The sequence below is a fragment of the Macadamia integrifolia genome, chromosome 11 (genome assembly GCF_013358625.1).
Source record: "Macadamia integrifolia cultivar HAES 741 chromosome 11, SCU_Mint_v3, whole genome shotgun sequence".
NCBI lineage: Eukaryota > Viridiplantae > Streptophyta > Magnoliopsida > Proteales > Proteaceae > Macadamia > Macadamia integrifolia.
In genome coordinates, this window is record NC_056567.1 from 27,968,272 (window position 1) to 27,990,579 (window position 22,308).

The 22,308-nt window shown below is 34.6% G+C and overlaps 1 protein-coding gene and 1 long non-coding RNA gene across 6 annotated transcripts in view; both read right to left on the minus strand.

The window, feature by feature from the left end:
* Positions 1–22,308, minus strand: part of LOC122094388 (sister chromatid cohesion protein PDS5 homolog A-B) — a 110,951-nt gene that overhangs the window by 37,102 nt on the left and 51,541 nt on the right. The window lies entirely within an intron of this gene.
* On the minus strand, positions 17,989–19,288 carry LOC122094391. Of its 2 annotated transcripts, XR_006144757.1 has the most exons (3): positions 18,822–19,288; positions 18,637–18,706; positions 17,989–18,517 (listed from the first exon to the last, which is right to left on the minus strand). It is a non-coding gene; the product is annotated as an uncharacterized LOC122094391 (long non-coding RNA). The 2 variants fall into 2 exon arrangements; XR_006144756.1 differs by having other exon boundaries at positions 17,989–18,706.

Sequence of the window (22,308 nt, forward strand, 5' to 3'; positions counted from 1 at the left end):
AGTGATGATCCAGAGAATACGTGTTCATTGCTCAGCAACATATGATTGCACTTCCCCAAGCTAAGGACAGAGTCGAGGAACACTTAAAACCCTGTGAGGAAAGAAAGAAGCAAAGATGGAAGCAGTAGGTAAGCTATTGAAAGACTAGAAAACATAATAAGTTGACATGATAGATGTAGGGACACTCACACAGTTATTATACGTCATTGCTTAAGTGATTAATAAGCTAAGAAGATGAGGAACACATCGTTAGAATTAGATATGATTTTTTTTTTTTTTTTTGGTGGGTCTATTCACAAAGGATATTTAGTATTCTATATTATTTTTTATAAAAATTAAATGATTCTTATTCATCCCTGATAACTCGATAAATACGATTGTGAATCAATATGTAAACATTGTTAGTTTAAAAAAAAAAAGAAATGCTGATAAAGAAAGGACAGGATGAGGGAGACAGAATTAATAACATAGAGAAGGGTGTGAGATTCAGCAACCCATGATCCCCTCTTGGATTATTCAATAAATTTCCATGAGAAAAACGTGAAAAGCCGAGTGGGTTTGGATTGGACTCCAGAATTTTCTCTCACTGGCAATGGCAAAGGTACTCCTCCTAACATAATCATTTAGCCAAAGTTACTCAATCTGCATTTGCATTATCATTTCGGACAGCTGAGGCAGCAGCAACAGCAACAGCAACGGCAGCGACAAGATAATTGGTCTGCCCAATTTTACATACACCAGCAGCACCTGTCCACAACAGCCAATTAAATGGATTCGTCGGAGAGTAGGACGGTTGTGCTTTGAAAGAATCAAACAATGAATTAATGATCCATTACGTACGATCTCTTGACACAAGAAGCTCAAGTGAGAAAGGAAAAGGAGAGGGAAAAAATAGAAAAAACCCTAGGCTATGTTTGGTAGTTAAGAGAAGAAAAGAAATGAAATGATGAGAAAATAAAAAAAACATGCATGTTTGGTGACCAAGAAAAGAAAAGAAAAGAAATGAAATTGTGAGAAAATAAAAAGAGCATGCATGTTTGGTGATCAAGAGAAGAAAAGAAAAACATTCAAAAATTTTGAATTTTAAGAAAGAGATAGACACATAGGAAATCATTGTATAATCATTCATTTTTTGTCTTATAATGTTTTCATGTTTTCTTGAATTTTTTGCAAAATAATTTTTTTGAGAGCAAAAGAAAATTATTTTGAATTTCAAAAGCTGAATCATCTCTTAGGTGAAGACATACCAAGTACACTTTTTGTACTTTCTTTTTCTTTTCTTCTCTTGGCTACCAAACACAGCCATAGTTAATCGTTTCTTAGCCATTCCCCACACTACCTCCTAACTTAATTAGCAGCATATATATGTATAATTAATAAGCCATTAATATGCCAAACATGTATGTATGGGTAGTGATGTAAATGAATAGTCAAAATTTAAATTCGAATATATTTAATGGAATTCGTATTTGATCAAAGGGTACCTAGATTCAAATTCGAATTATCATTAAAATAATTATCCGATTCGATTAGATAATCAATTAATGATTTTGAGGGTTTTTGAAGTTTAAATAGGTTCCAGAGAAAAACGAAAAGAGCTAAAATAATTCAAAAATATGGATTAAAAGCAAATTGTATTCATTAGGGGAGGAAGGCCCGGATTATATAAGTCAGAGAGTAAACGAATCGTCAAAATTTTGAATTCGATCTGCATCCGTATCTATTTAAGGGTATCCAAATTTGATCAAAGAATATTCGGATCCGATCATATTCAATTTGTATCCAATTTATAATTAATAATACATGAGTGGATTCTTTGCTGAAGAAAACTTACTATGGCTCATCTCTCCATTTTCGTTATTTCCATCATCTTCGCTCTTTATCCCCAATTGATTCCCAATTTGGGGGTGATTAATTAATTAAATGTTAAAAAGAGTCTAAAATAAGAGAGGAAAAATGAATTGTAATATGCGGTTTGTTGTAGCACAATTTCATGTATCATATCGCAGTTTAATCGGAGAGTCACTTACTTAGGGTAATTGTAATTTGCAATTTCATTATATATTTTTAACGAGGATTTTCTCACTCTGAATAATTTGAGAAAAGTGTAAGGACGAGCATTGTAACCCTATTCTTCATTGGTAATGAAGCAGCAATTATCAACCCTTCTTTCTTAATTTCGATCCATAAACAAAAATCCATTGAAATTATTGTGCACCATCTTAATAGCTTAACATTGTGACTCCTTTGTTTTGCCACTTGGCAGAATTGAATTAATTTGAAATTTGGTATATGAAGAGGACCTTAGAGTTCACTTATCTATAAAATTTCAACTCTCCTGTCATGCTATGTGGAAATAATTATTTAATTGGTCGAATTATTTGGTCTAATTGAATTTTACAAATATTTCGATCCGAATCAAAACAAAAGGTCGCAATTTATAAATTTTTTTTAAAAGTTAGGCCTAATTTAGATGAACCGAATTATACACGAATAATTCAGTTATTAAAAAAAAACACACACACAAAAAAATATATATTCGCGAGTCTCACATGTACGGTGCATCATGCATGTACCCAATTATTAATATACATTTAGGGGAAGTGTTCTATTTCATTGGAGGTAGGCTGGTCATTTCGGCCCTATGTTTGGGCACAAGGACAACACCCCTCTCCCCACAAAGACCATTTTTCTATACAATTTTTTCTACTCAATAGTCAGCATCCTTTTCTTCCTTTATTTAATAGAAGAAAAAAAAAACAAAAGACAAAGTTTCATCTTTCTCGAAGTAATCACTCACATTTTATTTTTTTTAAATTATGTCATTAGAAATCAGACTTCCTAATATTAAGACGGGACTGTTTAAGGTGAAGATGCATAGTGGATCCAGTTGAGTTTGTTCTCACTCTCATCTCCTCAAGCTACAACATTTTTCTTTTTTTGGGGGGGTTCTTTTGTCCCTCTCTCTCTCTCTCTCTCTCTCTCTCTCTCTCTCTCTCAATTTTTTGAGTCAAATGGAATAAAACATTGCTAACCAATATTGCTTGTTTTTTGTCTTTAGATGGAAATTTTGAATGACACTTCTATCGGTGGATTTAGAACTCGACTCCTTTTAATTGCTTCTAGCTTTATTCTCAAAAGGCTTTTAAGATATTGGTATAAAGGGATTTTCAAAAATAAGTTGAAAGTGATATTTTATTATATCAATATTCAAAGAAGTCATTGTCATCCACATTTTTTAATAGCTTGTGAATTGACATTATTATCCTTATTGGAAAAGAAGTAATGATAAAAAAAAAGGAATATCGAAAATTCGAATGGTTGAAGTTGATGGAGCTATTTTCAAAGTAACAAAAAGAAAAACAATATCATAATGTTTCTTCGTCCGAACACCCAAGAATCCAATTAATTTCTTCGTGCATAGTGAGTAAACACACATATATATGTTGACCTAAAACGTATAATTTTGTATATGTATTATTTTTTATCTTCTTTGTTATATTTTCACCTCCCACAAGAAAGCAAAAATCCCTTCCACACCAAGAGTTATACCACCACAAAAGAAGGCCCGAGCAACGGCTCACAGCCAAGGGAGAAGAAAGGGGGAAGAAGTGGATTTTAAAGGTACTACTGATTAAGTTAAGATTTAGTTAGATAATCGATTGTTTTATAGATCATTCAGCAAAGAGTTATAATCTAAAAGCTTATAATTGCCTCAAAAGGTCCAATACACATACACTATTAGACCTTTTGAATAAGAGTGAAGAAGATCTTGAACTAAAAAAAAAAAAAAGATAGATCACCCCTTTTCATTTTGGGGTAATAGAGGGATAGTGACATTCAATACTTTTTTTTCTTAATTCTTTTCTGGACGTATGGAGAAAGTTGCAATCAATAGGTTGACAAGCCTCCTTTTCTGAAAGAAAGAACCTGAAATTCTTTAGGAAAAGAAAGATAAAACATAAATCTTGGATCATCTAAGCCCTCTCAGGGGGCTTCCTTAAGAATACACAAGATAATTATTTGACAAAAAAATTAGGTTACTAGTTATTTGACACTCATGTCAATGATGAAATCCCATATTTAAAATTTTATTTTTACATCATCTGTATATCATATATATATATATATATATATATGTATGTATATGAAACTTTCTCTGTAGATAATGTGTAATAAATACTACAAATATTAAAAATAGGGATGAAGAATGCTAGTTGGTAATGTTCTATGTGCCCTCTAACGGGGAAGCACACATGGGTATCTTATAGGGGTCCTATACCCCCTGGAGATTGGAGTATCTTACAGGGATCCTAAGAGGACAAAACCGAAGAAAAGCAATTTTGGATGGCCTCCATGCAATTAGTGAGAAAGCAAGAGGTGGAGATAATACCGATTACTAATCATTTGGAATAATACCGATTACTAATCATTTGGAACCATATGCGAAGGACATATTATCAATAGGAGGGGGATCATTGCTAGGCTTTGACTCCTTAAGCCAACATGGGACTAGTGAAAGAACGTGAAGAAAAAACTAAAATAGAATTTTTCTTTTCATTTCATGAGAGGCAGTCCATGCCACCTACAACTTTATTTTTTTCCCATTATGAAATTTTGTGTAGGCAAATGTTTTCTATCCAGGAGTAACCCTGCATTTAGACACATGGTGCACACCCCAAGGGAAGCCCGCTGGTCATTTCATGCTCCCCTGTATCTATGATGCATAAATTATTTTTGGAAACAATTTTACCCTTTCGTGAATTATTTATTTATTATTATTTTTTTTTTGGGGGGGGTTAAATGCTTTTTTCTGAAGTAGATGCCTCTGATGGTACAAAACTCGTATTTGTTTGTTGGAAGAGAATTCAAACATAAGGTACGCTCAATCACAATCACAAGTCTTACTCCCATAGATCTATTCTGTTTTCCTTCTACTTCACTTGGGACTTCATTACAAACTTAGACATTGGAGCCTACGGGAGCACCCCTTTGGTTTTCACTCTCTTATTAGTAGATTGCAAGCCTATGCTGCATCAACACTTCCTTTCAAGAATGTATTCACAAATGATGTCAAAACTCTTAACCAAGACTTAAAAACCCCGTAACAATAACTGCCTAGTGCAATTGGTGAGGTTATGGCCTGATAAGTCCACACTCACTAGGAGATCTCATGTTTGAGTCTTTTGGTGCCTACATTCCCCTCGCCCTTCTATGTTGTTCCATCTATTAAAAAAAAAAAGACCATGTTTTCCTTATGCCATAGTGAAGGAGAATCTCTTGGCTTTAGGGCTTCGGACTTCAGATGTATAGGGGACTTTTGGGAACATAATTTCTGTAAGATGCTAAAACCATAAAAAGGGTCTATGAACCCTAGGATGGTGTGGTTAAAAAAAAAAAAAAAAAAAAAAAAAATCTCTGAACTGAATAGAAATTAACCAGAATTGAACCATTTATTAGACAATTCCAATATCCCAAATAAAAACCAATTAACAAATGGCATAGATTAAATAGTTTTAAAATTATTCATTACAAAAAAATTTAATTAATTAATTAATTAATTAAAATTAAACAGTTTTAAAGATTTTGTTTCGGTCTCATTATTGATTTGAGGCAATACTTTCGGGCCCAATTAGAAATGAAACTATTTTTGTTATGTTTGAACCATGAAATCTAATGCTCAAAATTGCAATTTAAAACATAAAAGCAGATGAAATTAATTGACATGGAATAAATTCATTAAACTAATTAAACACTACGAATGCATATACAATGCTAGGATTAATCAGTTTTTAATCGATTTACTATTTGTAATTGGTTCAATAGTATATCCATTATAATCAATTTTAATTGGTTCAAACAAAATTGAATCGTATAATAAATCAATTTATCTCATAAATCAAACAAAACCAAGTAGTAAATGATTCATCGATTCTAATTTTTATTTCGGTCTACGATAGTGGTTTGAAATTGGCACCCATTCTCTGTCTCTCCCCTTTCTTTTCAAGAATGACAAGGCTTGAACTAGAAGCTCATCCCCCTCAAGTGTATTTGGATTGTAGTTGAAAATATTAAGGAATGTGAGTTATAAATTAGGAATATGCATAGTTAATTTTTTTGCTAGTTATTTACCTTCATTTATCAGTTATCTTCCCTACCCCTACTATTCTCTATTATGTGATCTAGTTTCATTTCCTTTTGTTCTCTATTATGTGGTCTTATTTCATTTTTAAAATGTTGGAACGTGGTCAGAGTGTAGTCCATTTTGGAATGTGATATTTTCTCATTCTTCTTGTTCTCCTAGGTAGTCGCTTTAGATTCAAATCTTTGGAAATTTTTTCCCCATAAATTCTTGTATCTGCGTCCTCTGCCGCTTTCTCCTTCTTCCTCGATGAAATTGTGCCTTCAATTGCATCAAAAGTCTTGAAATCTAGCATTTCAAGCAACAAGAAAGTGTCCATGACAGAATGAAAAGGTTGTTCAGTCAAATAGAGTATCATTTGCGCACTTCTATTATTAGGAAAAAAAAACCAAAAAAGAGGACAAAAATAGAGGGTCCTCATGTGAGATCCCTCTCTCTCCATATATCTCCCCCTACTCTACAGTGTCGATGGACCCTGTTAAACTAATGCTCATTCACTATGACCTCAAGAAAACTCCGTCCAAAAAAGAATATGTTAAAGAAATCAAATTATTTTTTCTTTTTTTCTTTAATCACTCACTGCAGATAATTCACAAAAGGCCTAGCCAAAGCATAAATGTCAGGTAGAGGAGGCCACATAATGGAGGATTTTTCAGGCAATAGAAAGTAGAAAGTTAGAGTTGATAGGAAACGGATAAGCAATACATTGCATGGATATCAGATAAGCATGCAATACAATTATTATGGAGACATGAACGTCGTACCTGAATCCATGGCTGAAGCAGAACAATCCCTTGTTGCGACCCGAATGCCATTATTGGTTTAGTCCACCCTCTTTCCCTTCTTAGTTTAGCTTTCTTTAGTCATTCACTTAATGAGCCAGTGATAACTGTTTATAAGGTTTCCTGCAAGGAAATTAAGGTTTCCTTCCTATTAAGGAAACAATACCTTAGGCCCACACTTAGTAATATAAATTTGATACCATTAAGGGGTGCTAAAAGAATCCAATATCTCTATAGATATCACTTACCAATAATGGATCCTTCCTACTTACTCCGTCTGTAGTCAACACTATTAAATCAATTTTGGAAACAAAATCTTGGACTAAGCTAACCCACCTAATTAAAAATGTTACAAGAGTTTCACATGTTAAGAGTTAAAGATTACTTTCTCTGAGATCATCTATTATTGACCCTTTTTCATAAAACCTCGGATCCATCAATGGCTGAGCCTCTGGTGCAAATTCAATTTGAGGTATCCCCCCTCCGCCTTCTCCTTCTTCTTATTCTTTTGGGTGATTGGGTGATGCCACCGTGGCTAACCTAGGTCAAGAATCAAGATTGAACCAGTGAGGCCTCAGAACATACATTCTTTGGATAATTAAATACTATGCTTTTGCTATGATGCCCATAAATTGTTCCATGAAATGTGAATCAAGGATTTCTTTTCTTTATTAATAATCTGATTAATAAAGCATTTTGAAATTAAGAATGCACTTAAGTTGAATATGTATTCAAACAATGTTTTCATTCCTAGTTAAGAATGCAATCTGCATTTTGAGAATGGGAATACACATTCTCAGAATGGGAATGCAAAAAAACATAACCCTGAATTATAAATTAATAGTTCTTAGGTCACACTTGAAAACCTCAAAATTTATAGATTTCCAAAAGATTTTAGAATCCCAATTTATATTTGTCCATAAGAGTCCATGCAAAACAGTTGATTCTAGGATTTAATAATCACACACGTAATCATCATAAAACCAATAATAGCATCCTTAGTCCAGTTATAAAATATTATAAGGGAAAAGAACCCTGTGTGGGAGCATAAGCATCTGCGCCAGAAACACAAGGGATGAAATGACTACCCTGCCGTCATGAAAGGAAAAATATAAATCATGCTGATGCTTCCTTATGTGCTCCCATTAGCCCTTGTGCACACATAGGCGCCACGTTACCCCACAAGAAACACTTCCCCACATTATAATAATCACAATAATTATCCCAATTCCATTCGATGTTATGGCATGGTTTCAAATTAGACCTCTTTTAAAATGAAAATTTAGCCATAGTTGCATAAATCAAAACATAGCCATATATAGTTAACCCATTTTTTCTTTCCCTTTCCTTTCCTTTCCTTTCCCTTCCTTTCTTAGCCTCCACTTATTGAAGGGAGAAAAAAAAAATCAGAATCAGCTCAGGAAGTCACATGACTCAATTCAAATCCTATTACTTCTAATTTTCAAGATACAGAAAAAAAAAAAATACATGAAATCAACCAACAATATGTATAGAATTTTGCATTCATATCTTAGATCAATACTTTACCAATATATATATATATATATATATATTAGCAAAAACAAACGTGCAAATGCACATGGTCATAATAATTTTTTTAGTGAGGTTTTAGGTTCTAGGTAAGATGGATGTCATTTTGATACAAAATTTCTTTTCCTTTTATTTTTTTCGTGTGAAAGAGAGGTGTGTGATCTAGATTGAGTTTTTGCTGAACTTGATGAGTTAATTAGTTCTATTGGGTAATTGAGTTAATGTGTTGTGCTAAACTTGTAAGCATGTTTTTAATATTTCACAATTGATTCTTCTCTCTTGGAAGCTGCCCCCATGTTGTCCATTACCCACTTCTCCTTCTTCTCTTTTACAATTTTTTTTTTTTTTTTTTAGAAAAAATGTCTTGAGAAGACTTGAGTGCTAATAGGCTCAAGAAGTTCAATAAAATTCTTATGACAAATTTAATGATTTAACAACATGATTGTGTGTCTATCTTGTCCATGGGTACATAATATAGATAGCATTTGCTACAAATAGTTGAAACTTCAATTGATTTTTTAATTCACTAAATTAAGAAACCAACATTATACTTATATTGCTTGAAGCCGCCTCCTAAACACAAATGAATAGACCATTCAAAAAGAATATTTTATGAAAATTGTTAAATTGCTTATAATAACCTATACAAATTAAGAACCCATCAACCCTCCACTCCAAGTCTTTCCAATCACTGAAAATCAGAAGAGAGACACTTTAAGGTTATACCATAGTCAAAGATAGAGGCTTACATGTTAAAGGAAAACTTAAAAATATGTCATAGGGATCAATAAATATCCAGCGAGGGGGTAGGAGAAGGAATCCTAATGTTTCCATAGCTTTAATTTAAACACCTTTTCCCACTTCCTTGCAAGCATTCTGCTTTTGACTGACTCAAGAGGAAGACTCTTGTTCTTCATGAATTCTCCTTCACCATGCTCCTCAAATGCAAACCTATGAGTGCAGCTCTCTATAGGACAATTGGAAAGCTTCCCTTGATGCTTGAGCAAGTGAAGGGTCAACTGATATTTTCTCTTGTAGATTCACACGCAGACATATAGTGGGCAACTAAACGGCATATGCAAAACAAGTGCACAAGAGCATGCTCTATAAAGATAGGTACCACAGCTATGGTCCTAACTAAAACCTAACAAATCAAAAAATCTTACAAGGGAGACAGGGTCTACAAAGCCTCTTGCATTTTGGAGTTCTTCAAATGGGATCCAATGCTTCACACTATAACATCCTCATCCACTGGATTCCACAATATCTTAATCATTAGAAAATATAGTAAAAGAAGAATAAGAATATAGCAAACATAAGCACTAACTTTTGGACATATAGCGACATTCCTATAGGGAGAAGAAGAAGCGGCATGTTACGGCACCCTGCAGCATTCCTTAGCATCTTAAGCTTAAAGGGCACATTCTTTGAGCAGATTCAGCAGTCCCCTTTGCTTCCTCTAGGAAATTGTAGTCTGCCCATGAAAAAAAAAATTCACAAAATGACAATAATGATGATATTTTAGATTGGAGAGGGAGAGAGAGAGAGAGAGATGAGGAGATTGCCATCAAATTGGGAGAGAGGGCGAAGTTGAGTTCTTGGTCCCTTGCCCGTTCAACCAGTGCATTGCTTGTGGAGTTTGATGCAGGGAAGGCTACAGATCGAATAGAGCAACCTGGGCATCTGTATTTTGACGTGTTTAAGTTGCACTTTTCACATTGAGAGGTTTGTTTAGGATGGTCATCATGATCAGCGTTTGAAGCAGCAGCTGGTTCTTCTAGCTTCTCCATAAGTAATTGTTGTAGAGATATAGGTCTCAGGCTCTGAGCTTCCGTTTCAACTGTATTATGAGATATTCAAGACTTCTGTTGGATGATGAAACCAAAGGAAAGGGCCAAAGTTACGACCTTCTCAATGTAAGCAGAGCATACTGGAAACAGCAAGCATGAGAGAGAGTGTCACTACCGTTACGGCTGCTTGGGTTCATAATCGGTGCTTGAAATTCACAACTAAATGAACCCTAAACCCCAGGGCCCCCAGCTCTCATTCGGCAAAGCTCAAATCACTCAGGTCTTGTTTCACATCCAACGGCCCAAATTCAATCCACCCTCACGGAAGAAAAGGACGATAGAGGGTTTTGTTGACGGGTTTTAGAAACTCTTAATCGGGAGAAGGGAGACGTGTGAGAGTGAGGGAGTGAGAAAAAGGTAAGTACAAGGGAGAGAGTTTTAAAATAAAGAAAACTGAAATTATGACATTAATTATATGATATTTAATTTTTTTTTTTAAAAAGAGCATAATAGTCATGTAAAAGATTTGTCACTTCGTGCTTTTATGGAGGATTCCTTGATTCCTAATTATTACTTTACGTTTAGAGAAAAGAGATAGGGAGAGAGATAATTATGGATAGTGGGAAGGGAGAAACTTTTTCTCCTCCATGTTTAGGGAAGAGAGAGAGAGAGAGAGATACTTATGGATAGTGAAAGGATGAGTAAGAATTATTTTTAAAATAAAATAATTATGGAGAAATTTAAATTGGTAAAGTTTGCCGAAAAAAAAAATCGTAATTTAAGTAGTAAACGGGGGCATATTATAATTGTAGGGAAAGATTCTTTGATTCCTAATTATTACGGATTTTTACTTCCCCCTTTCTCCTCAACGTTTAGGGAAGAGAGAGAGGGAGAGAGAGAGAGAGATAATTATGGATAGTGGGGAGGGAGAGAATTTTTCTCCTCCACATTTAGGGAAGAGAGAGAGATAATTATAGATAATGAGAGGATGAATGAGAATTCAATTATGGAAAGATTTAAATATGGAAAGATGTTAAATGGGGGCATTCGTCATAATTTAAGTAGTAAATGGGGGCATTTAGGTCAGATGGTAAATTTTGCCAAAAAACACCAGTATGTCCTTTTATGGGTACATAGATATACTAGTAACTTTCACATGAAAATGCACATGGAGACATTTGTTTGATTATGCAGAGAGAAAATATATCTAAATGTTGAGACCTAGTATAATGCAAGATTAATATCTTAATTTTTTAATCAAAACTTGAAGAACAATCCTTTATTTCTTTCATTTTTAAGTGTAACAAAAATTTACATGTAGTTCAGAATCACATTGGACAATAAAGAATTGGATCAGATTGGGCAACAAATCTAGAATTAAAGACTCTTATCATTGGTAAAGTTTAGACAATATGAAATTGAGGATAATTATAAGGATATTTTCTATCTTATAGATGGAGAACCAATGAATATATTTTCAATTTTACTATTTACATTTCACATAAAATGCATAATTTACAGAAATAAAAAATCATTACCTATGTTTAACTGCTAAAATGATGATAGACCGCGAAAATGAAATGCTTGAGACTAAAAATAAATAAAAATTTCCTTTCACCTGCCAACTACATATATTAAATGGTACATCATCTTCCAAAACTTTATCCAAACGTACCTGAAATCCATCAACACAAAGTGCATCTTGCAATTTGCAAAGTGGTCCATCATAATTTTGTATATTTGTATTAGTGAAAAAGGTATTGGCAAGGTCACATAGCTTAAAGGAAATTCTAACATGATCGTTCCAAAGCCATTATGTACAATAACACATTATATCAGTATTTGCAAATGTGGAGGAAACTTTATTGGTAATCATTTAAATAAGGCTGACAAGTAAAAAAACATAGGGTAATTTACACGGAACCCCTTGGAGAATGCCACAATTATAAGACCACCCCCTCTGTTTCACCAAATTAGACTCCGACCCCTTATAGTCAGTCACTGTTAAGGAATATACCATATATGCTGATGTCAACAATTTTATTTTATTTTATTTTAAATACAAAATGCCCTTATTAAATATGAAGTACCTGAAATACCCTTGTAATATTTTCCTTTTCTTTCACCCGGTGATAGAACTTGTCATCTTCCTCACACTAGATTCGATTTCTTACTCCACCAAAGCTTCGATATCAATTTCCTTGGCGATTGATATCGGCTATTTTATCCTGGCGATTCTTAGAAGAAAATTTGAATGAGCATCTTTAATTCTTGAAGGAAAATACTCAACCCCTGAGATGATAAGGAAAAGTTTACATAGAACACAATCCATCCATCGTCGAATTTTAATTGCGTGCTCTAAGCCCCCCTTTCCCAATTCCTACCTTCTGTACATTGAAATTGAGAGAAAAAAAAAACCCCACTCTTTCAACCACACATGACCCACATCCATTAATAACTTTTGAAGAAACAAAGGAAGAAGAAGACGAAGAAGAAACAGAGGAAGAGACAATTGGAAGAATGAGAATGAGAAGTGATGGATTGGACGATCTCTAATGTTTCTAAGAGGGGCTCCTCCAGAAGCCAGTACCATAGAAGAGAGCCCACATCTCCTTCTCCAATTCTAGAACCTTCTTGACCTATGGGTCGTCATTATTTGGAATTTTCGGAGCTGTGGAAAGCTTGGAATCTGTTGATACTGGATGTATGTGAACCTCCTCCTCTGGGAAATCACACATGCATCTATGCCTCTGCGTGAGGAGACCACTGTTGAAGCTCAGCGGCTTCTTCTCCTTATGCAACGCTTTCCTACAGAGCCCCGTAGGTAACTTGTACGCGGTGAGGACTAAAAGGTTCACCATCCCACATGGGCAATAGGAACATACGATGGGGCACTCTGCTGCGGTCCCTCCGACGACTTCCCCTAATCTCAAATTCTCTTTCCTCACTGACTGGTGGCTCGTTAGTAGTGTTTGGAATCGTAAGTTCGGGGAATGGTGGCGGAGCACAATCTCTCGAGTCATGACTTGAAAAGAATCTTGACCCAAGATTAGGAGATTTTCTGGGTGACCATGTCGACCAAGTGGATGATTTCTGAATCCCGAATCAGAAATATTGAAGAAATGGAAGCCAAAGAAGGAGGTTCTTGTTAATAATCTTCTTCTTAATCCAGAGAATGGAGGAATTAGGGGGAAGACCTAATGTTAAAAAGAGCGATCTCCATATTAGCGGCGGTCTCCCCCAAAGTGGCACAGTCTCATTGCTGGATTGTCATTGATCTGCATTTGGATGATCTCGACCATCATCTTCTCATCGTATATGGTTGATTTGTCAAGAGGACAGAGGACACGCAAACCATTGACAGCCATAGCGGATGGAACCATCTCTAGGAACTGCTTTCTTCAGCGTCGCTTTTTTTTTTTTTTTTTTTGGTTAATTTATCAATGTTTTACTCATGAGGGCAAAACCGTAATTTCATAGCATTCTTTAATAGTGCCTGACGGTAAGAAGTCAAGTCTAATTTGGTGAAACAGAGTGGGTGGTCTTATAATTGTGGCATTTTTTAGGGGATGGCACTATAAATTACCCAAAAACATATGCACTCTCTATGAAATCCCAATTTAAAGGATAAACAAGGGTTTTCTAAGATGGATCATATTTTATCCCAAAACTATATTATTTGATTGTATCATAGTTAAGATGACTTAATTTAGAAACAAAAGAGATTAAGGCAATAGATAGTAGTAGTTATCTCGAAATAATCTCCACATATAAGTCGTGCTAAAAATTTAAATTTTTTGCAATGTTGGTGGTAGCCTGCATCACCATTATAGCGTATGCGAGAGTCTTCTATCTAGCTCAAGACTGGTATAAGAAAAAGAGCAGGTCAATTACAATATAAAACACCTACTAGCAGAAACAGTAACGTATAATGATGATCAAAGATTTGAAATCACAATAAAACATGTATTACATGGCAACCAATAAGATTTTCTGGAATATTGATGGATTCTTTCACTAATCCCTCCTTTGTCTTTCATATTGAGGGTTTTATTAGTAAGAAAGGAACATGGGAGTATTTCTAAGAGAGAGAGAGAAAGAGAGAGAGGAAGAAAATTTTGGAAGTGCAACTGTTCATCGATCTCATAGTCGCACACCCCTTGGAACGCTAGGTTAGGTACGGTTCAAAAAAAAAAAAAAAAAAAGGGTAAAAGTGGTTGAATGCTTAATAAATCCATAATAGCAGGGGCAATTCTGTCTATATCTCTCCTATTTATTCTCTTATCAAAACTGTGGTGCAACTCACTCCCAAATTTCTCTCTAAATTATCACACGTCCAACTTTCCAAATTATCTTTCCTCATTTCTCTCCTCTTTTTTCTTTTAATCCAACAGTTCTAGATCGTGAGAAATGTTTTCCCTATGTTTTTCTCCTCTTACAACCCTCTTTCCCATATCTCTCTTTCCAGCGAGCCATGTTCCTCTTTCCTTCTATTTCTCTAATTTTATTCTTTTAAATTGTCAGGAGGCTTAAAACGTGGGAAATTCCTTCCCCTATTTTATCTCTCTGTTTTTTTCCCCAAAATTTCTCTGCCCAAATGAAATTTGAGAAACGAAAAATGATGGATTGGGATGTGATAACTTCAATTGCAATACAAAGTGGAGAAAGAGAGAGAGAGAGAGAGAGAGAGAGAGAGAGAGAGAGAGAGAGAGAGACCTTTTGGAATATTAATTCTACATGGTGTCGACACCTTCCTTACATATATCAAGGCGATAATCTTTCTTAGGACAGTCCAATTTAATCCATATCATTGTCATCTTTATGCTACCTTTCAGAATCGATTAGAGATAATGTTAGTTTTGCGAAAGAGATGACTAACGATATCAGAGAGAGAATTTTCTAAATATAATTTATAATTACAAATCGTGAACGCACATGTACATAAAGAGGTACGTGTCCAAGCACAAATCATTGCATCATAACCTATTGAGGATCCATCCATTAGGAAGGTAATTTGGTCCCATTAAAAAGTATAAAATGGAGGTTTGAAAAAATATATCAAAAAATTAAAATACGCACCTTTAATAATGGTATGACATGATATATCTCAGATCAATAATACATTTTAGCAAAAATGTCTATTAACTTGAGAATCTAAGAAAAATCTATACCCTCCACTCCCGGTTCAATTCCATCCCATTATTTCCGACCAATTTTGATTTTTTCCAAGAAGATTGTTCCCTCTGCCGAGTCCAACTTTTAAAACCTCGAATGCGACTGATCGAAAGGCTCATCTGATGCTGTCCCACACCAATTATTCACATCCTATTAGGGCTTATCTCTCTCTCTCGATCGATCGATCGATCGGTTATCCATATCTTCTCAGATCTGTAGGCCCCAATATCTAATATTTTTATGGGGAGGTGGGTGGTGAGATCTGGATCTTCTCCGTAGAGCCCATGGACTATAAAGTAATCTCATGGTTAAGAGGATTCGGGCACATGTCTCGAGGTCACTTAAGCTGTGGGATCACTCTATGGTCGATTAAGAGGATTGGTCACTCCAGCTGTGAAATCACTCCATGGTCCATGGACTCTATAAAAACGAGGTCACTCCAGCTGTGAAATCACTCTATGGTCCATGGACTCTATAAAGAGGAATATTATTAGGGAGATCAACTTTTTCATTTTTTATTTTAGTTCTTTTTTTCTTAAAGGTGATGGTAGCAGAGAACCACACTCTATGGTCCATGGACTCTATAAAGAGGAATATTATTAGGGAGATCAACTTTTTCATTTTTTATTGTAGTTCTGTTTTTTCTTAAAGGTGATGGTAGCAGAGAGCCGCATTGTTAGGGAGATCAACTTTTTCATTTTTTTTTTTAGTTCTTTTTTTCTTAAAGGTGATGGTAGCAGAGAGCCGCGCACCACCATCTGGGCAAACCCACAAGTGGGTACCAAATAAATAAGAAAAACTCACACAATGCATACAACAGGGTTCGATCTCATGACCTCCTCCCCTAGGTGCCAGCTCCACAAGTCGAAGCTACCACCACTAGGCTATTATTTTTTTTTTTTACTATTCTTAATTTCATAAGTAATTCATGAGATTTTTTTTTAGTAGAAGTAATTCGTGAGATCATGCAACGTCAAAATCATTAGAAAAGATGTATAGTGAGTATTCAATGACTAGGGAGCATGGTCGGATCCTCCTAACCATTGGATGTTTGCTGCACTTCACCATTCATTATAGACAATTTGAACTCGATCATGCACCTTTCTTTCTTTAGTTGTTTAAAAAGAAAAAATGGTGCAACTAATTGGATTGAACCCCTTCGTGAAATAGACAACTATGATTTTTTCAAAAAAAATATTTATTTGAACTTATTGTTAAAATATCAATATTAAACCCAAAACTCGCTGTAAATGGCCAATAATAATAGGAAAGGAAAGAATCAATCAATTTGTGACTTATTCGTAAATGCTTTATAATTTTGTATCAATCATTTTCAATAATGTGGGATCATTAACATGGTTAAATTTAACTTGAGGTCCAAGGGGATGACACAAGATATTTAATTGCTTTAGTTTGGCTTTTGTAGAAGTTTTAACAATTTATGGACTAATTATGACAGTAGCATTTTTATTTGTGAGTCCTTTTGTTTAATACTAGTAAATAAAAATACTTTATCACTATTTTTGTTGTTTTAACTATGAGTGTGCATCAATATGCTCTCTCTCTCTCTCTCTCTCGAATTTTTTAGTGATTTTAAAATTAGAGATTTTAAAAGACAACCAGGCAGAGGAGAAAGAACCAACCACCGAGCAAAGAGTGACCATAGGGACTTGGGAAGTGATAGAGATGGCTGCCGACGGTTGTACAATGCTAGAGAGTGCGATGGGTTGAAGCACACTCGTATGTGTGTAAAAAACCTTCTTGAACTCCATAGTGAAGGTGAATGGAGGTAGGGGTGATGAAAGACTTGAGTAAAATATGAATTGAACATATGTTTTAAGCAAAAAGGTACAATAGTTATTTTAATTCATCACTTAACAGCGATTAACTGCAAGGAATCTGAGTATAATTTGATATTATACAGGAGGCGTCTCTTTAATAGTGACATTCACTAGAGGATGGCGATATAAATTACCTTAATATTTATTAATAACATGATCAATTTGTCTATGTTATAAGATAAGTAATATTTTGTCTCTAAATCAGTCTAAAAAAAAATTAAAATTAAAATTGATGGAGGAATAGAATTATGATACAGTAATTCACCTGAGATGAGGTCCCTGAAACCGAAAATGGTGGGTGGCTCTAGAGGATCTGCATGGCTCCCCAAATGCCAACTAGGAACAGTGTCAGTAGATTTTGACAAAAGCTTCTTAGATGGCATTCAGGGAGCCAGGCAGATAGATCAATCATCACCATTAATCCCCTTCAGTTAGCTACCTACCTTTCTTCCATCGTCTAGAGACAATCCCCAAAAAACATGCATCTTCATTGTTTCCATCACCACGCCCTACACATGACAAAATTGGACCAGCAGGAGAAATCAAAGTCGTATGATCAATTGTTTGGTTAAAACAAGCCATTCATGTATATGTGAAGTAATGATAACTAATCAAGTCCTTCACCTAATACATAAATGTTGAGGATATGTTTTTTGTCTCGAAGCATAGGGAATGCAAAATGATCACCACATTCGTCTTGCTCCATATACAAAAATGCAATTTCATTGGTCGAAGAACTGTCACAAGGATCACATTCTCAGATTGAGAACATTTTTTCATATATAATATTAAAAGAGTAGCTAGTTTCCACAATCTCAGTGGATGAATATTATGTGATGATGCAGTGAATACGTGTCCAATGCTCAGCTACAATCTACATACAACGCTAGCTTCCTTATGACCAGTAATCTCTTCTCATCTCCACACCCTCTCCCCACTCCTTAATTTAGGGATTTCTTCCTACTAGAGATTTGTTTTTATGTAGGATTACTAAGTTATGACATATTTGGCTGAAGAAGGATGATCACATGCATCGTCTTCTTGATTAAAATGATCTGATCCACTTGATTATCTATAAAAGAAGTAGAGAGTTTGGATCAGGTCTTGTACGAGAGTCCTGATGCACACACGGAATCTATTTAATCTCTCTCTTTTTACAATAAGTGTTTTCACAATGATTGAATTCCAAGCGTTAATCATACACCGTAGGAGAATAGTTCTTGCATATATCAAGGCCTGCTCCAAACAAAGAAGTAGACGATGAAGGCACTTCCAATAAATCACTAATAAAACCGTAAAAAAACCAATTCATTGAAGTTAAATAATTTGGAGTACACTAGAGAGAAAAATCAAACCTGTTGAATCACCCCATAAGAACAGGGTTGAAGGAACAATTAAAACCAAGTAGGCCTGACTTCTTAACATCTGCAAACTACAAAGTTATCAGGAAATAACCCCAACCCCAACCCCAACCCCCTCTGGCAAAACATAGAGCAAATGATATCTCTCTAAGGAAAGAAGGAAAGTGGGTAAACTTAACTGAGTTGCACCAATCAAGTTGAATTGAAGAGAGAAGCTGATGAAAAAACATTAAACCCACAAGTAGAGGAAAGAAGTAGACATGATAGATTTAGGGACACTCACACAGTTAATATACCTGGAGAGCTGAAGATTAGTTAGGCCAATCATCATTGCTTTCATTAGATGATTAATAAGCAATAAGGTAGATCAGAAACACGAGCTTAGATTAGATATGACCTCTCTCTCTCTCTCTCTCTCTCTCTCTCTCTCTCTCTCTCTCTCTCTCTCTCTCTCTCTCATGTTCTCCTCTTTCAATTGTTACAAAAGAAGAGACTTTACGGAGCTCCCGTAAAGACTAAAGACTGGAGAGGAGACTGATATAGCTTGCAGAATGAGTAAATAATGAGTCGGGAAATCCGAATCAACTGACACCATCCATCGTGAGATAGGGTTGAAATTTCATCAAAAAAAAAATGAGATAGGCTTGAATGGTACAGCCGGATGGAAAGTATCCAGGCTTAGATAAGAAGATTGTCAACACAAGGTAGAGGTAAGATCGACATCCTTTTCTGCCAGAGAAGGCCCGAGAGGGACCACTGAGGAGAGAAAAAAAGAAACAAGTAGAGAAAATGATCCACAACCCTGGCTAGCTAGTCCCTCTCTGACCAAACCCCGGCTGGAAGGGGAAAATTATCCTCCGTTTTTCTCATCCCTGTTTTTCCTTGTTTTGCTACTTGCAGAACGCGACACGTGGACAACTTTAAGACCAACGCACCGGATGTAATAATCCTCACCCAATCTTGACCGTTGGTCTCCTTATTGTCCACGTGTAGCGTTCTGTAGGTAGCAAAACAAGGAAAAACATGGATGGGAAAAACAGAGGATTTTGATCTGCTGGAAGGAGAGATCTAAATTTCAACTTTTTCTTTTCAAGCTGTCAATTTATTTTTTTTTTAACTGCACAACTTAAGTGGACCCATCTACTTTTAATTATTCTTGTTTTTTTAAAGGGTTCATCTATGTGTAACGATCAGGTTACAAACAAAATTTGTAACCATACATTGGATACCTTATTACATAATTTAGTTCAATTTTAATAGAGGATAATTGATGTAATTTCATAATATTAATTGATTTTCTTTCCTCAAATTCATCCATTTAGTTCAAGGGTATATTAGGAAATTCGACCCCAAGATCTCATCCCAATCTTCTTTCTTCACTTTCCTAATTTAACTCTTTCACAAAAAAAAAAAAAAACAATGATATGCTTAACTCATCGTAGCAGTAAAACCAGAGATTGAATTTTCTTTGAAGAAGATCGAGTGTTTCATAAAGGAGGTCGAGAAAAACAATAGTTACACAAGAGAATCGTTGGGTTTGATTTCATATTGCGAGAGTTCAACCTATTACTAAGATCATGCATCATCCACGTGATTTGTCTTTCCAAATTCTCAATATCCAAGTCTAATTCAAAAAAAGTATATTTAAGTCTGATATCAAGAAAATGATATATATGGTAAGAGGATTGATTGTAACTTTTTACCTATTTTAGATTAGTGATATAGGTGAATTTAGATCTCTCACATAATAATTATGGATTAGTGATATATGTAGATTGCAGTAAAAAATTGATTGATTAGTACCCCTTTCCTTATTAAATAGGATACCCAAAATACTTACTTCATTCAATCTACACATATTCTACTGCAAACCTAATACCACTTTTCACATATGAATATAACCATCCCAATGATCTCCACAATGCTAATTATAGGGATGAGCTGGATCGTATAATATTGTGCTTTAACCAGGCCTAATCTAGCCCAACTCAAACCGGCTCTGATTTTAACCTTGATTTATATAATTTAATTTAGGGCTATCATCCTATCCTTTTATTCGGAATAATGAAATCTAGGTCATGGCTTCTTATGTTCAGAAATCAATATCTATGACCACTAATTCCAATCCAAATCAAGCGATTAGGCGATCTGATATCTAATTCTTGGTGAAAGAATAAATCTGTTTGGGAGAGGCAAAACTGATATTTGATTCACATGTAATTTGTTATAGATTAGGAATGTGTTTGAAATTTAAAAATAAATTGAAGTTAAATTATAAATAAAATCATTCATACAGTATAAAAAATAAATAATTAAGAAACATGTCTTAATGTGTAAATTATAATAAGTTCTTCTCCACCTGTGAAAAGTGAGTAACCGATACTCCCTTTATTGTTTTTATGATGATAGATTTACCTTAATATCCATAAAATATAAACTTTTAATAATTTTTCATTCAATTCATCAAAAATGAAATGACAGTTTAATCCTTAAAGTGGCAAAAATAATGATTATCTATTGATGAATATAAAAGAGAGATTACAATATAAATTATAACCGCTAAAGTGACAAACAGATTAACCTTTTTAAAACAAAACATCCAATCTACAAGAGAAGAACCACTTAGGAGAGATTAAGAGAAACAAGAGAGAGAAAATGATCCAGAACCCCGGTTATCTAGTCCCTCTCTGACCAACGCCTGGCTGGAGAGATCTAAATTTTAACTTTTTCTTTTCAAGCTGTTAAATTTTTTTTTTTTTTTTACCCACACAACTTAAGTCGACCCATCTACTATTAATTATTCCTTGCTTTTTTCAAACACGACAATATCAGGCAGGATATTGTCGTGTTTGAATACTTTCTTCTCGTCACAATTGTGGAATTTTTTTGAAAATTAAAATTACTTTTTAATTTTAAATTAGTTTTCTGGAGGATATTGGTCAAAGGGTGCCCGTTCAGGTACGCTTAGATTATTGGCTTCCTCTGTTAAGGAAAAGTGAATTATTAAAATGTTATTTCTTTAATATCTTATCAATAATGATAAGATTAGTTTTAGTAAGCGATTGACTCTAAGTAAAAAATCTTCATGTCAAAATTAGATTTAATTATAATTCTAACTAAAGGGATTTTGGTTGGAGATATACATGAACTCTACAAACCGAGTAATACACGATTCTAATTTTCTCCTATTTTAATAGTCGTGCTCGGATCTTCTCCCTCTCTCTCACTCTTGATCTCTATGTTAATAATTGAGTGGTAATTAGGGTTTTGTGAAAACCCTGACTATTGAGAAGGAGCTTGTACTCAAAGGGAACGCAAAATTGTATGTGTGGAAATGACTCACTGTGAAAGGACTAAGATAGTGTGGAGGCTCTACACTTGTGGAGTTTCAAGTAATGATCTACACCCCTCCATTAATGATTGTTTGAATGTCTGACCTTATCAGTATCGTTTCCTCACCTTCAGTGGCATCAGAGCATCCCTACTAGTGGAGAGACATTTTGTTTAATTTCATGATATTGTGTATTTGATCCATCAATTTTGTTTTCAATTAAAAAAAAAAAAAACAAAAGAAAATGTATTTGTTTACTATTCCATGAAAGGTTCACAAAATAGTTAACAACAATGATTTTTAAAATAAATTAAAGCATTAAACCTTTCTTTTGT